Source organism: Ambystoma mexicanum, chromosome 5p, assembly GCF_040938575.1.
Source record: "Ambystoma mexicanum isolate Mex_15411 chromosome 5p, UKY_AmexF1_1, whole genome shotgun sequence".
Classification (NCBI taxonomy): domain Eukaryota; kingdom Metazoa; phylum Chordata; class Amphibia; order Caudata; family Ambystomatidae; genus Ambystoma; species Ambystoma mexicanum.
In genome coordinates, this window is record NC_090930.1 from 409,652,552 (window position 1) to 409,667,258 (window position 14,707).

Here is a 14,707-nt window from a genome sequence, read left to right on the forward strand (position 1 = left end):
TCACTTGTGCACAGCACCCTCCTTATACCAAACATATGCCAGGAAGACACTGTATACAACAACAGAAAAACAACAGAATACCCAAAATGATCAGTAAGACTGAAAGTAGCTTCCATCCCCAAGATCGCAAGAAGTCCCATAACCAAGCGCTAAGATCCCAGTTTCCCTCGGGAATGTGCACTTCTGAACTAAGGACGTGCAGATTTTGTATTGCCTTAAAGATAGTTGGGGTGGAATCTGGCACGAAAATGCAACAAGCGGAACCCACTAATTTACATACCCCACCACGCTCAACCAGGATGATGTCTAATGCTATCCGGTTCTGAAGTGCCACTAACCTTATTGCTTTTTGTTCTAAAGTAATTTTATAGAGTATGTCAGTGGTCCGGTTGATGGTCCTCTCCAGTACTCTCGCTAGTCTTCTGATATCTTCTGAATTCAATATTTGCCCCCAAAATGGTACGAAGGATTTAGCTACGTCACCCAGAACTTGTGCTGAAGTATCGCCATTCTCGTCCCGCCTTGGACGAGCCTTAGAGATTTCTATGGTGCTTGCTATGAATACCCAGGTAACAGAATTCCTAAATAACAGGTTCCCTGCCAATCCCTAGGTAACCATGGGAAACCTTCATTACCGCAAACAAAGTAGACAGGTTCGCCTACATACAAAGGTCTGTCCTCACTAGTCAAGTTCGCAAAATTGGTGCAGCCCTTGAAATCACCCATTGACTGAGTACCATTCCTCTGTATGCAGAAAGAAACTGAATCGGGGCTGTGGTTAACAGTATAGGACGGTGGTGTGGCATCCCTATTGCCTATAGGAGCTACCTTGAAAGAGATCAAGGATTGAAAAGGACGAGACAGTCTATCAGAAGGCCTAATAGAAGCAACATTAAGCTTGCTCCTATTCGCAAAGAGTGAGCATCCCAGGGGCGTTAGAACACGTTTCTCAAAATCATTCAAGTTAGTTCCATCAAAGTTCCCTGAGATGCTATTGTTCCATCGGCCAAAGAATAGTGCCCTTAAAGAAGCATAGCATGCAGTAGTCAAAGGTTTAGGATGAATATACCAGCCCAGCCCCTTATCCCCCTGTTGCGGTAAATGCGAGCAGACCCAACAATTAGAATTATTAAAAATGGCATGTGTGGCATTCATGATGAGTAATAGAGTGTTATTGTGGTAACTCTGTCTGTGCTGTGAGTCTCTAGGAGATAGAGTGTGCAGATGCACGAAGGGTGTAGAAACAGTAGGTACATTTTCAGTGGGTAACAAAATTTCAAGCGGATGTACTTCCTCCAAATACCAAAATCCTGAAGGCAATTACTATTGTGAAGCCAGTTAACATAATCACAAGACAACAATAATTTTTCAGGGCCCACGCATTCGATTGTTCATTACTACGGTTGGTCACACAGTCTCTTAATTGTTCCGTATGAGTGGGAGCGAGTTGCAGGCATTGTTTCTTCAAATGAACACTCCAGAGTCTGTTTGCTGGAGATCTCCTGATCGCACGTTTTCTTAGTCCTTCCCAAACCCTAGCCAACAGAATTCCTTACGTGCAAAAGAACGGGCCAAAAAGACAAGCCCTCCGATGATTTTTCCTGGTGACATAGCCGAACTGTGCAGTAAGTCTAACTCCTCGGGCGCAGATCGTACCTTGTAACTCCGGGTACTGCCTGTTCTGTGAACATTGTGTCTTTGCTTCCTGATGGAAGTGGTGAATTTGTATCAGACTCTGGTAATGGTGCAAAAGGATCTGTAGGAGAGTGTGGAGATAAAGCGGCTGTTTCCCAAGGCCCCACAGGCTCAGGGAGAGTCTCCGACGCACTCTCGATGCTGCTCAATGCTACGTGATCATTGGGTGCAGCGCAGGTAAGGACTTCTGTGTCTTCTGTATCGTGTGGCAAAGGGAAGGGAATCCTCTTGACATGCGAGGCATGGATCCAATGCTTTCGTCCTGACACTCGTACCGCTGTCTGTGTGACCAAGAGAACTTGATGCAGACCCCGCCAACGCGGTGCGAGGCAGGATGCTCTTTCAAACGATTGACAAGAACCCATCTTCCGGGCCGTATGCTGTGACCTGGGCCCTCGGACTTTACAGGGAGGGCTTCTCGCACCTGTTGATAAATCAAATACAGATTTTTAGTTAACTGGTCACAGTAATCGGAAAGAAGTACATGTTCAATATCACGCAAAGATCGGGGCTTAGGGAGGTTCCAAATGTTAGCTGGCTTACCCATAACCACCTCAAATGGGGAGAGCTCAGTCTTAGTCTGTGAAGTTGTTCTCATTGATGATAACGCGATCAGTAAGGCGTCCAGCCATTTCAGTTTGGTGCCGGCGCATGTCTTAGCGAGCTTGTTCTTGATGATGCCGTTATGTCTATCTACCAAACCAGCACTTTGAGCATGTCTAGCCAAATGGAACCATTTATCGATCTGTAATCCCGCGTATATCTGCAGAATTACAGCAGCGATAAAATGTGGACCATTGTCCGACCAGATGACACTTGGCAAACCAAACCTAGAAAAATATTCCTTCAGCATGGTCTTTGCCGTTGTCATTGCTGTGGAATCTTTAACAGGAAAGGCTTCAACCCATTTACTAAAGGCGCAGATTACAACTAGTACATACTTGTAGTTATTAAAGCGCTCCATTTCAATGAAATCAAAGTGGATGACCTCAAAGGGGACAGAAGGTGGACCAAAACTACCACTTGGAGTCGATGTGCCCTTTCCCATATTATGCTGTAGACAGATCATGTAGCTCTGAACAAAGCGTTCAGCTACTTTGGAGATTTTATCATTCTCCCAGACATTTTGTAACATTTTGGAAACCTTCCGTGCACAGATGTGGGTGGGGCCATGAGCCATAGCGACCATCATTGTAATGTACGCATCTGGCAACAACCATTTCCCTTCTAAATTGTCCACCCAACACCCGTCATCGTCCAATCTTGCCAAACCCTCAGCCCATTGTTTAGATTCCTCTAGAGTGGCATCAGCTTGAATACTTTTCACAGATTCGATACCCTCATCCAAAGTACAGACATTTGTGGCTTCCCTTGAAGTATACATTTCTGAATGGAGATCAGTGGTATTCTGTTTGGCTATCTGGTCAGCGAAAGCGTTCCCTTTTCCCACATTATCTATGATCTTCTGATGTGCTGCGCATTTCATGATTGCTAACTGAGTGGGGTTGTGCGAGCGCTGAGAGTAACCATACTATCAAGGAGCCATACTGGATTTTAGTTCCATGTGAGGTCAAGAAACCTCGTTCTGCCCAAAGTCTACCGAAGTTGTGAACCACCCCAAAAGCATACTGACTATCAATATATATATTTACGGTAAGCCCTTTGGAAAGTTCACAAGCTCGAGTCAATGGTATAATCTCAGTGGCCTGCACAGATTTATGCGTGATTCTTTTGGTCTCCACAATCGTGCTCAATGTGGTGATTGCATAAGCAGCCGTGGATGTACCATCCGGAAGTTTGAAACAGGAGCCATCACAAAACAGCTCCCCTTGTGGATTGTTCAAAGGAGTATCGTTTAGATCGATTCTGCCTTTTGTCTCTTGCTCTGTGGTGTAAAGGCAGTCATGTGACGCTTCATCACTGCAAGCAGTACCTTGCGGGAAAGGTAAAAGTTCAGCCAGATTCAGAACGCAACACCTCTGAATTTTAATGTGCGGAGCAAACAAGATCAATTCGTATCTCGTTAATCGTGCGGAGGTGAAGTGTTGTGTTTGTGTTCTGTTTAATAGAACATCTACAGAGTGAGGTACCATCAGGGTTAAAGCATGGCTTAGGACCATACCCTCGCTCTGTTTTACAGACACAGCAGCAGCAGCGACAGCTCTCAAACATCATGGCAAAGGGCATGCAACAGGATCAAGGGAAGAAGAAAAGTAGCCGCACGGCCTATTTTTCCCTCCATGTTCCTGCCTTAATACAGCCAAAGCACATCTATCATGTTCATGCACATACAACACAAAAGCCTTTTCATAATTTGGTGTGCCCAAAACTGGTGCCAAACACAGTGCAGTCTTGAGCAGATCAAACACTTGCTGGTGTTCCAAGTTCCATGGCAATGGCAAAGAAATGCCCTTCTTTGTCAAAGCCAACGTTGGTTTAATCGTTAACGAGAAGTTCGGGATCCACTGCCTACAGTAAGAAGCCATTCCTATCAAGGCTCTGACTTCCTTCTCTGTATTTGGAACAGACATGCTAGAAATTATTTTTATCCGCTCAGGCATCAACCTTCTTCCCTCCTTTGACAGGAGATAGCCTAAATAGGCAACTTCCTGTCGACAATACTGAAACTTTTTGAGTGAAGCTTTGTGTCCATGTTTTGCTAGGTGAATAAGCAACAACACGGTGCCCTCCTTACAAGCACTTTCTGAGTCAGCTGCTAAAGTAGATGGTCTACATATTGAAGCAGTGTACAAGTGGTGGGCAACTCGAGTGTATCAAGCTGCTCTTTCAAAGGCCTACTATAGATGCTAGGACTTTCCGTGTAACCTTGTGGCGCATGGGTGAAGATAAACGAGCGTCCGCCTAAGGTGAACTCGAACAGATATCTACTATCTTTGTGTATAGGAATGCTAAAGAAAGCGTTCTTAAGATCCACAACACTAAAGTGAGTAGCAGAAGCCGGAATCATAGTTAATATTGTCGCCACAATGGGAAATTGTGGAGCAACAATCTTATTGATGGCACGTAAATCAATAATGAAACGAAAAGGAATTGCATTATCGCCTTTTTTGTACACAGGCAAAATCGGACTATTGCACAAACTACCTGCAATTTCCTCAATTACCCGACGATGCACAAAATCGGAGACTATGCATTTCAAAGCTTGCTCACCATCAACCGAAATCTTATACTGAGAAATACGTGGAAACTTTAAAAAATGATCTTAACTGGCTCAATTTGTAGAACACCGACATCATTATCATCAATTGCCCACAAACACTCCAGAACATCACTAAATTCCGGTGGCAAAGGTCTTGTCAAGAACTGAGAGACAGAAAGTTGCTGTGGTGAAATCATCAAACGCACTCCATCCGAAGAACAATGAATTACCGCATTTAATTCCTTCAACAGATTCAACCCCAACAAATTCTCTCCACAGTTCGTAGTCAGAAGAAATGGACAGTGGTCCGTGAATGGACCCAATGTAATCGGTACCGGCGAAGAAACCGGACAGACTACTGTTGTACCAGAAAACCCTACAGAAACATTGGTTTGCCATGACAGTGGAATGTTTGGAACCCGGTGAATGGTCAATGGAACACTTCTGTGCTCCTGTATCTATCAAGAATAGATGTTTCCTATTTCCCACTATCATCTCAACCTAGGGACCTTTCTGATTAATGGGAATAGGCATCGGTTCCAAACCCTGCTTCGAGCAATCCTAGCAAAACAGAATGTCATCAAAAGGAAGTTCTTCAGAGAGGTAAGCAGCAGAAGGATGATCAAAAATGTTTCTATTATCCACACTCGGTGACTGATTATCCTGCAGAAAAGGTTGCAAATCTTGTGAAAACTGACTTCTACCAGGACCCCCTGCCCCAGGGCGGCCTCTGGATCATCTACTCATGTTGCCAAATGTGTTATTCAACCTCTGCTGGAGGATCGGGCATTGTGCTCGCCAATGACCCTCTTGTCTGCAATAAGCACACTGGTTCACGTTTACAGGACCCAATGGCACATTTCCCTGTGGAGCAAACTGACCCCTAAATTGTGAAGTTCCCCCTCTAGGGCCTCTAACAATTTGCTGTAATAGAACTTTTGTTTTCAGGTCTCCCTTTCTCTTTTAAATTCTTTCTTTTTCGTTATTGACTCGGTTCTCATAATACTGAGCCATATGCAACACTTCAGACTGAGACTCAGCTTAGCGCTCTCCAAAGACATAATTTGCGACTGGATGTCAGGCAACAATCCACACACAAATTTGTCCACAAATAGGCGTTTCCCAGACTCTGTGCTCAAATCTTGTTCACTGAAATCCGAAAACACTTGTTCGAACCGATTAAAGAATTCGGTAGCACCCTCAGACTTCCCGTGGACACCAGCAGTAAGTTTGTCCCAAATAATCCTTCTTTCAGGAATTATAGCTTTTAATTTCATGACTATTCTACCAGGCAAAGTCGGTATTACCTGTGGCGGTCTCTCGCCAGCTGGCCTTTCTCTATCTAATTGAACTATATTTAGCCATGTGTCTCCTAACCCTGCTGCATTGTCTACAGTCCTAATTTGTTTCCAAAAATCAACAGGTAGGAGCACGGGAAATAACAAATCAATATCGCTCAAGGTAAATACTGATGACTGCAAGACAGATTCTATCTCTATATAGAACCCTGTCGGATTCTTCCTAATATCGGGAATGGATTGTTTAATGGTGTTCACTTCCTGTCTTGAGAACAGGACATGAACAAACTGCGACACATAATGTGCAGGAATATCCTGAGCAGCAGTACCTGTTGCAGGATTAGCTGGAATCTCAACTTTTTGGACAAATGTCGGAGGAACCTCTCTCATAGGCAACTGAGAGATAGGAAACTCCGAATGTTTAATGAGCAACAGAGCCAAATTGAGCGCTAAAGCAGCTGAAGGAGTGCTGAACGAAAAAGCTCTCTTGTAGATATTCAATAATTCTGCGGGACAACAAATCTTTCTTTTTATGCTTTCATCCTGCAGGTATTCTACCATTACCTGTATCACTTTCCTCTGCATTTCTGGCTTATACTGACTATGCGTGTCATATACTTCTACGGGAGTTATCGACATGTCTGAAATCCACCTAATCTCATCCTTTGTGCAAATTCGCGTTTCCTCATTTATCGACTTAAGACAAGGAAAGAACCGTTTCTGTACAAACATAGCGTCCAAACTATCACCATCAATTTCTTCATTCTGTGACCTTTCCAACTCCCTTCTAAACTCAAAATCCCTCTCAACATGCTCATGTACTTTCTCCGCAGTATCTCTTAAATATGCTAAAACATTCACATCCCTCAACCCTTGTGGGATATCTATATCATCTAATCTATTCCACATTACACATAAATGAATTCCTAACCCTTCAATAAAAACGTTTTTCTCAGGAAAACTGGCTAAATTAGAAAGTGTGGCAAAAACATCAGCTTGCTCACCCCTCTCCATGCACTGGCTAGCCCATGCAGTGAAATCACGCCTTTTCTCTTTAGATACAGTATTACGAGTTACAATCTTTGATTCCGCTCCCTTATCAACTACAAGTGGTACAGAACCACTTGGAAGAGAAAGAGTAGACAAATCTTGTGCATTCGGTAACAGAGGGGCTATCACTGGTGTAGTAGGCAAATCTACCAAACCCGTAACAGCAGGCAAAGGTAGAGGAGCAAGTGGAGGAGCAACGATAGGAGGAGGAACAACAGCCGGAAGAAGAGGAACAACAAGAGGAACGATAGGAGGAGCAGGAACAACTACAGGACGAGGAATAACAGCAGGAAGAGCTAAAACAGCAGGAATAGGAACATACGGAGGTGGCGCAGTGGCACCAGGCCTTCGTTCATTTACAAGTTTGTCAATCAGCTCATCAGATAAATGAAAGTCTTCAGATGGATAGATTTTCTGGATACCAAGTGAAAAAGCCCTATCCATACTTCTAACTGACTCAGACTGTTTATTTTGATCGTACAACAACGCCTTTTCTGCGTTGGTCATGTGACGGCACGCATGTTTTTCCCTACTTTTAAGTTGCTGCTTAGCTTCTTCCTTCCAATTCTGTAATACATCAAATGTTGCAGGTCTAGCCTTTTTCTTTAATAATATAGATTCTAAATATTCTATACGAGGGATTTCAAAACTACCATTGATTGGCCACTGAAGTTCAGAAGCATGTCTAGTTTTTCTGTGCCAAATATCATTAAACACTATACTACCAATGAGGTGCTTACATTACATAGTACATGCCGGCAACCCCTCCATTGGCGCCGGTCAGCCAAATTCCAAAGATTGTCTGTCACTGCCGAATAACGCCCTGAAGCAGGCAGACAATTTCACAGGCATATCAGATTACTGGTGTTACCTGGTCAATAATTGTACTTGCAAGTGCAATAGGCCAAAACAAATTATCAGGATACTTAAAAATCGGGTCACGACTCACCTGATCAAAGTACTAAGGAGGTCCGAACGGATTTCTAAGGACACAAAGGACCCACGTGGTTGGTGATTTCGGCAAAACTGCCCGCCTTGATATATGGACCCTCGTCAAGATGCCGCCTCGGACCGCGGGCTCACAGTCCAGGGATCGGGTCACAGAGTACTGTTGAGGTATCGCTTCTCATCCAAGAAAGGGGCCCCCTTTTGCACCGTCCGATCCCGGTCCGATAGCCACGTCAACCTTCAACGAGATGGCATCAATCTTGAGGGTCCCTATTCGGGCGCCATCTGTAAAAGCAAGGAAATATCGAAGCTGAGTACCACAAAAGGAAATACACCAAACACAGGCTTATAAAGATTCACAGATCTTTATTCTATTACTGTGCAGTTACAAAGAAACAAAACAGATAGCTATCTGGCCCTCAGTACATCACAGCAAATACCAGCCCTTCAGTGTGAGAAGTGAGAGGTACTGGACATCTAGACATTTGTGCATTTTATACATTATCGGTAATAATGTCCAGCCCCTCTGCAAGTTAATAATCCATGGTCTAGAGTTTGTGCCGAGTTCACTTATGGCTTATACTACAATATGCACACGGATCATCTTTGATTCACATACAAACAGGTTACAATGGCAACAGTGTGTTCTTGGATTTAACAATAAGCCTTAGCACATGTCCCTCACAATGCAGTTCAGCCAGCGTCCATGTTCGATATTTGCTTCACATTGTTTCGATGTATGTTCGCGGATCAGATTTATTGGTGCAGACGGCCTTAAAACCACAAGTCAGGCATGGGACAAGGTCTCTCTTTACCCAGTCCAAACATTCGGCCAACGGACAGTCTAAACATTAACTACGGTGCAAGGTTCAGGAAGGCTCGGTTACAAGTTGGAAACATAGTCCACCATTTTAGAACACAGAGTTACATTTGAACAGAAATCAAAATGGAGGATGAACCTAAAATGGCAGCAAAGTCGATCTAAAATCAGAACTTTGCAACACGGTTTTCTTCGCAGAGCGACTGGGCTTAGGCCAATATATATAAGAAAGGAGGCACAATATGATTTCCCGTTTAACAGGGTGATGCAAGGTGGTACTGCAGATATATAAACAGGCAATTGGAGAGGGAACAGAAATTGGCCTCCTCTCAACTGCCACCACCCCTCTCTGAAATAAGACTAGCCATGCGTTCACCCTGGTCAGCCTCCAACCATAGGCTGAGAGGGGTTCTAGCCCCTTGTGACAAGGTTAGCTTACTGACCTTGGCACACCATTACATGTCCATGTATGTTAATGTTATGTTAACATGTTTTTGAAAGTACCAGGACCCCAGGTATTAGAGCACTGATGTAATAATAACAGGCAGCACCCAATCCCAAACAGATAAAGCTGGATCATAATGAAAGAAATAATGAAGAGATGGAGTTTCAGGAGTTTCTTTTAAATTTCAGCAGGTCCTTTTGCTAGGGAGGTTATTCAAACTCTTAGATCGTGATCCAGCAAACTTCCTGCCTCCTGCTGAAGTTGTCTTAAATTTAGGGAGTTAAGCAGCCAATAGTTTGAGGATCGAAGAGAATGATTAGGAGTATATTCAGTTAATATAATGTAGAAATTTGAAGGATCGATATCATGAACACATTTATGGCCTATGGGGGCCACCTTAAATTTAATTCTGGCTGTATTCGGCAGCCATTGAAAATGGCATAACAGAGTGGTGATGTGAGATCTGAATGTAGCGTTAGTAATAATTTGGAAGTATTATTTTTGAGCGCCTGAAGTTTGTGAATTTTAGCTTTGGGAAGCTTCATATGGATGGAGCAAGTATTGCTGCAGATTGCCTTAATATGAGCAGACACGTCCAAATACGGACCAAATAGAATTCCCAAACGTACTAGTTTTAAAAGCACTGCAAGAGAAAAAAATCGCTAATAAAATATTGAAGGTAACAAAGAATTTTGAAATGAGTGTGGAAAAATAATCGCAAGGACCGTTTTATCGATATTTAAACGGAGGAAATTGGAATGCATCCATGTTATTACTTTCTGTAAAAACATTATGGAGATAATCAATAGATACAACACCAGAAGGTTTAAAAGGTAATTCAGTGTCATCGGCATAACAGCGAAACCTATATTTAATTTAGTTAGCAAATCATGAAAAGGTTTCATATAAAGGTAGTTATAGACAAAAGGGCACTCAAAATGCAGTTAGCAGGGTGCCAATTGGCCAATTGGCTCCCCTCATCCCCACCAGGGGATATTTGCTGGACTAATTAGCTTGGACTACAGCAATACAATAACATGGTGTTGAGCTTTTTTCCTCTATAATTTTACTTGTAGAGTCACCTTGGTAAATCTCGACCTGTCTATGGGATAGTAAAGGTGTAATGCACCCATAATAGACAGTCCATTTTCAAAATGGCTTAAAGTATGAAATAGCTCCTTTTGAGAGTTTTGGGCCATGTCTATTTTAGTTGATAAGGATTTTTTCCTTGCTTAATTTCAGATTTGTCAATAGATGCTTTAGATTTTAGAGGGCTGAATTTGTGTAAGAACTGTTGTAGTCGGAGAAGATCGCAAAGGCCTTCTAGTAACATAGAGAAATACCATGTATAGGTATGGTTAACTATGGGCAATTTTAAAGGTGCCTCTTAGTTAATAAGGTCTAGTAAGATAGAATTATAAAAATCAACTGCATCACAAAGGTTTGAGAGAGAAACATACGAGCTAAAAATTCTAGAAATCACGGGTTTGGCGTATGAACATTTACCCAGCTGAACCAAAAAATCCCTGATAGAAATGCTGCAAGAATTGCTGAGACCTGCTCATGGCAAAGCTCTGCACAAGATTTCTGATGTTCAACATTAAGACCAGAACCAGTGTTCATCTAATTTGTCTCAAATGAACCAGTTAGCAAGACGTCTGAAAAGCCATCGCCTTCACTACTCACCACCAAGGGTCAAAGGACATGGCCCACTTGGTGGAATAGAGGATATGAGGATCTGTGGGAAATTAGATGTCTCACAGCTGACAACAGCAGAGACCTGAAGCTGTGAAGCCTACCCGGGGGTGAGCTGGTTATACCACCAGTGCATGGTACTGACCCGTTCCATACCTACAAGTAACCCTCACCTTTAGTCTTGGTTGCTGTGCGTGACCTAATATCCCCGGAACTCTATCCTCACCACATCTGAGAACATGTAGCACATCAAAGTAACTTTGATATCCTCTTGGCCTCTCACCATTTCTCCTCCATGCAAATGTGTAGAGTCCTAGAGGATCTGTTCAGCGCTTAAGAATGATGCGAGTGGAGCCCTGCGGACTAGTGCTCTGTAACCACGGCAGTCTAAAAAGGTAGCATGTCATCTCAACATATATGTTTTTTGACATTGCTTTCTGCAGCAACTTTTCAGAAGGTGGGTGGCAGGACAGAGAAAAGGTTGGTGGGGTAGGAAATAGGCTCATCTTACATCACACGACTAAGGGCCAGAAGCTGGGCACAATAAAAAGATCTAGGCAAAGAAAATGGGCGGGAGGGGGGTTACTGGGATCTCCCCTGAGAAAAGAGAGAGCAAAACACAGAACAAAAAACATAATTCAAGCTCAAATGGGAACACCTTCCCTCCCGAAGCACCAATAATGGTGAAAGTTCAAGGGTCCACACTATAAATAGGATAAGATAAGAAACAGGCTATATCAGAGCAGTGCCCTCTGAAAGGGATGCCGTAATAAAGTGTATGCAGTAAGATGACCCTGATATGATCAATCTTTGACAAAGAGATGGCCAAAAAAAGAGAGGAATGGGCTAGAGGCAGACCCAAAAAATGTGGATGATATCTCATGGTTGGGATCTCTCCGATGTACCGCTCCCACAGTCAAATATTCCTGAAGGTATCTCAGAATGGTTTGGTTCTGGAGGGTCTCAGCCTTGAGCTGCCAAATCCTTGGACAATTCAGGATCATCTTACCTGTACATTTCTTTTTAACTCCGGGCCCAAAGGCGGTGTCCCTAGCATAAGATATTCACATCTATGTGTCTGCTTTTGGCCCATTTCTCATTTTTGGGCCTCTGATACTCACAGGGTGGGGGAAGCAAGACCATGAAAGACAGGCATTATGAAGGTGCATGTTAGCCAGAAACCATGACCTTGTACCTCACCATTAGGATCAATTCTAACTATGCTCAGCCCAAGGACCATCTCTTGCTAGACTACTCCAATCAGCCAACACTTGGTTAAAACACCAATTGCTGAGGTAGCACAGAAACATGGTTGAAATGAGAATTCTACAGTGTGTAAATGGACCACCACTGTGATCACATATGTACCTGAAAGCCCTTTAATGAACTCTTAACCCCCTATGATCTCCCCGATTGACCCTAACAGCTAGTGACGCTGGAATGCCTAAACAAAGAGACGTATGGCTTTATTAATTGTTGGGCAGATTTTTGGAGCAGAGTCATGCTGGAAGTAATTACCACGACTGTTGTTGGTCATCCAAAAATCAGACGAAGGAAACAATACCACTGTATCAGTGGTAGCAGTAGCTGATTTCATTAAATGTCACCAGTGGTATTCCAGAAAATCCATTTGGAATACTTTTTTCTTTTTTTTTTTTTATTTTATTTTCAATTTTAACAATACAACAATACATTAAAAACATCAAGGTGATACAAAAATAAACTATATACAAGATTACAAATCACTGAACACAAATTCCACCCCACCCCCCAATCGTAGAATTCACATCTGAACATATTCAATTGTAATTTTCAGTATGTTGAAAGAAATCTCCCCCATATCTTATTAAATAGCATTTTCTTGTCTTGTCTTTTGTATAAAAACTTTTCCACATCAGCCAGACTATGCATTTCATGAAACCAAACATCTTTGTGTAAGGTAGTAGCAGTTTTCCAATTCCTTAACATGATTTTTTTTCTAATCATGGCACCTCTATATAACCATTTCTTCTGGCATTGTGTTAGATCTAACAAGTTATCATCACAACCCAAGATCAGTGTTTGATAATCAAGCTCAATCCTCTCATTCAAAACCTTCTCGAAGATCTCCCCTAATTCCGTCCAAAATTCTCGCACCTTCCTGCAGTCCCACAACATATGTTCCAATTTACCACTCTCATGAACACAATTCCAACAACCTGGATCATCTTTCAGACCTCTCTTCCATAACCTTTCGGGGGTCCAATAAACCCGATTAAGGATCTTAATTTGTCTCGACTTCTCAGTCAATCCCAAGGAACATAGTTTTACATTTTCATTCATTCTCGTCCAAGATTCTGCAGTAATTTCAGATCCAATTCTGCGACTCCATTCATCTCTCAACAACTCATTTCCCTTATATTCGTTCACAATTACTTTGTACACTCGGCTTGCTAGACCACCTTCCCCATCCTTTTGCTCTCTTGTGATTATAGTCAGATTAAATCTAGCCTTCACATCAATCTCTCCAATAGCATTTTTTAATTTTGTGTATTCTGAGGCTCTGCAATTTTCAATACTATATTGTTGTTGTATTTCTCTTGTATTCAACCACTTTCCCTCCTTAAAGAGATCTTCAATCCAATTAACTCCCCCCAAAAACCATTCCGGCCAAAATAAAGTTTTGTTCTCCAATTTAATGGAAGGATTCATCCATATCGATGCCCCAGGATCTTTAAATGCATTCACATTCAGTAATCTATTCAATTTGTCCCATGAGTTTCTCAGACAAACAGTCAATGGATCTTTCACACATTTCGTTCTAGACTCTGTAGTCAACATCGCCCTTGGTGTTAGAGGACCATTATAGCTCGTCTCCGCCACAACCCACTCATCAGGTGCCGGCATTAGGAATTTAACCAAATAGTCACACATGTAGGCAAGATGATACGCCTTAAAGTTCGGCACCCCCATTCCACCTTTATCCAAAGGTAATTGCAACTTCCACAACTTCAATCTAGGGGGTTTCCCATCCCACAAGAAGACTTGGATAAGCCTATCCAACTCATTCCAAAATTTGTTATCGATATTTAGCGGAGTCACGATGAGGACATAGTTGATCTTAGGGGTCGACACCATTTTTAAAGCGTTAACCTTACCCCATAATGAAAGATTTAAAAGGCCCCAGCGTTCCAAATCATTTTTAAAGTTTGAACAGACCTCATCCATGTTTATCTTCACCAGACCATTGACTTTTGGAGTAATCCAGATCCCCAGATACTTCATTTTATCAGGGCACCATCTAAACCCCAGATCGGTTATGGGAAGCATTCAAATGTACCATGCAAGGCTATTTGATTGCTCTGACATGTGGGGTAAATAGAAAATGTGACACTAAACAAAATGAACTTGAGAAAAAGATTGATGATCTGGCTAAAAAACAGATGGCGGATCCACTTGACAAGGAATGTATGGCGGAGTTGTTGGAACTAAAGAAGGAACTGAAAAATATAATTGATGAACGGACGGAAAGGAGATACCACTACCAGAACTGTGTATATTTTGAAAAAGGAGAGAAGTGCGACAGATGGCTGGCTTACAGGCTGAAGAAGAGGGAA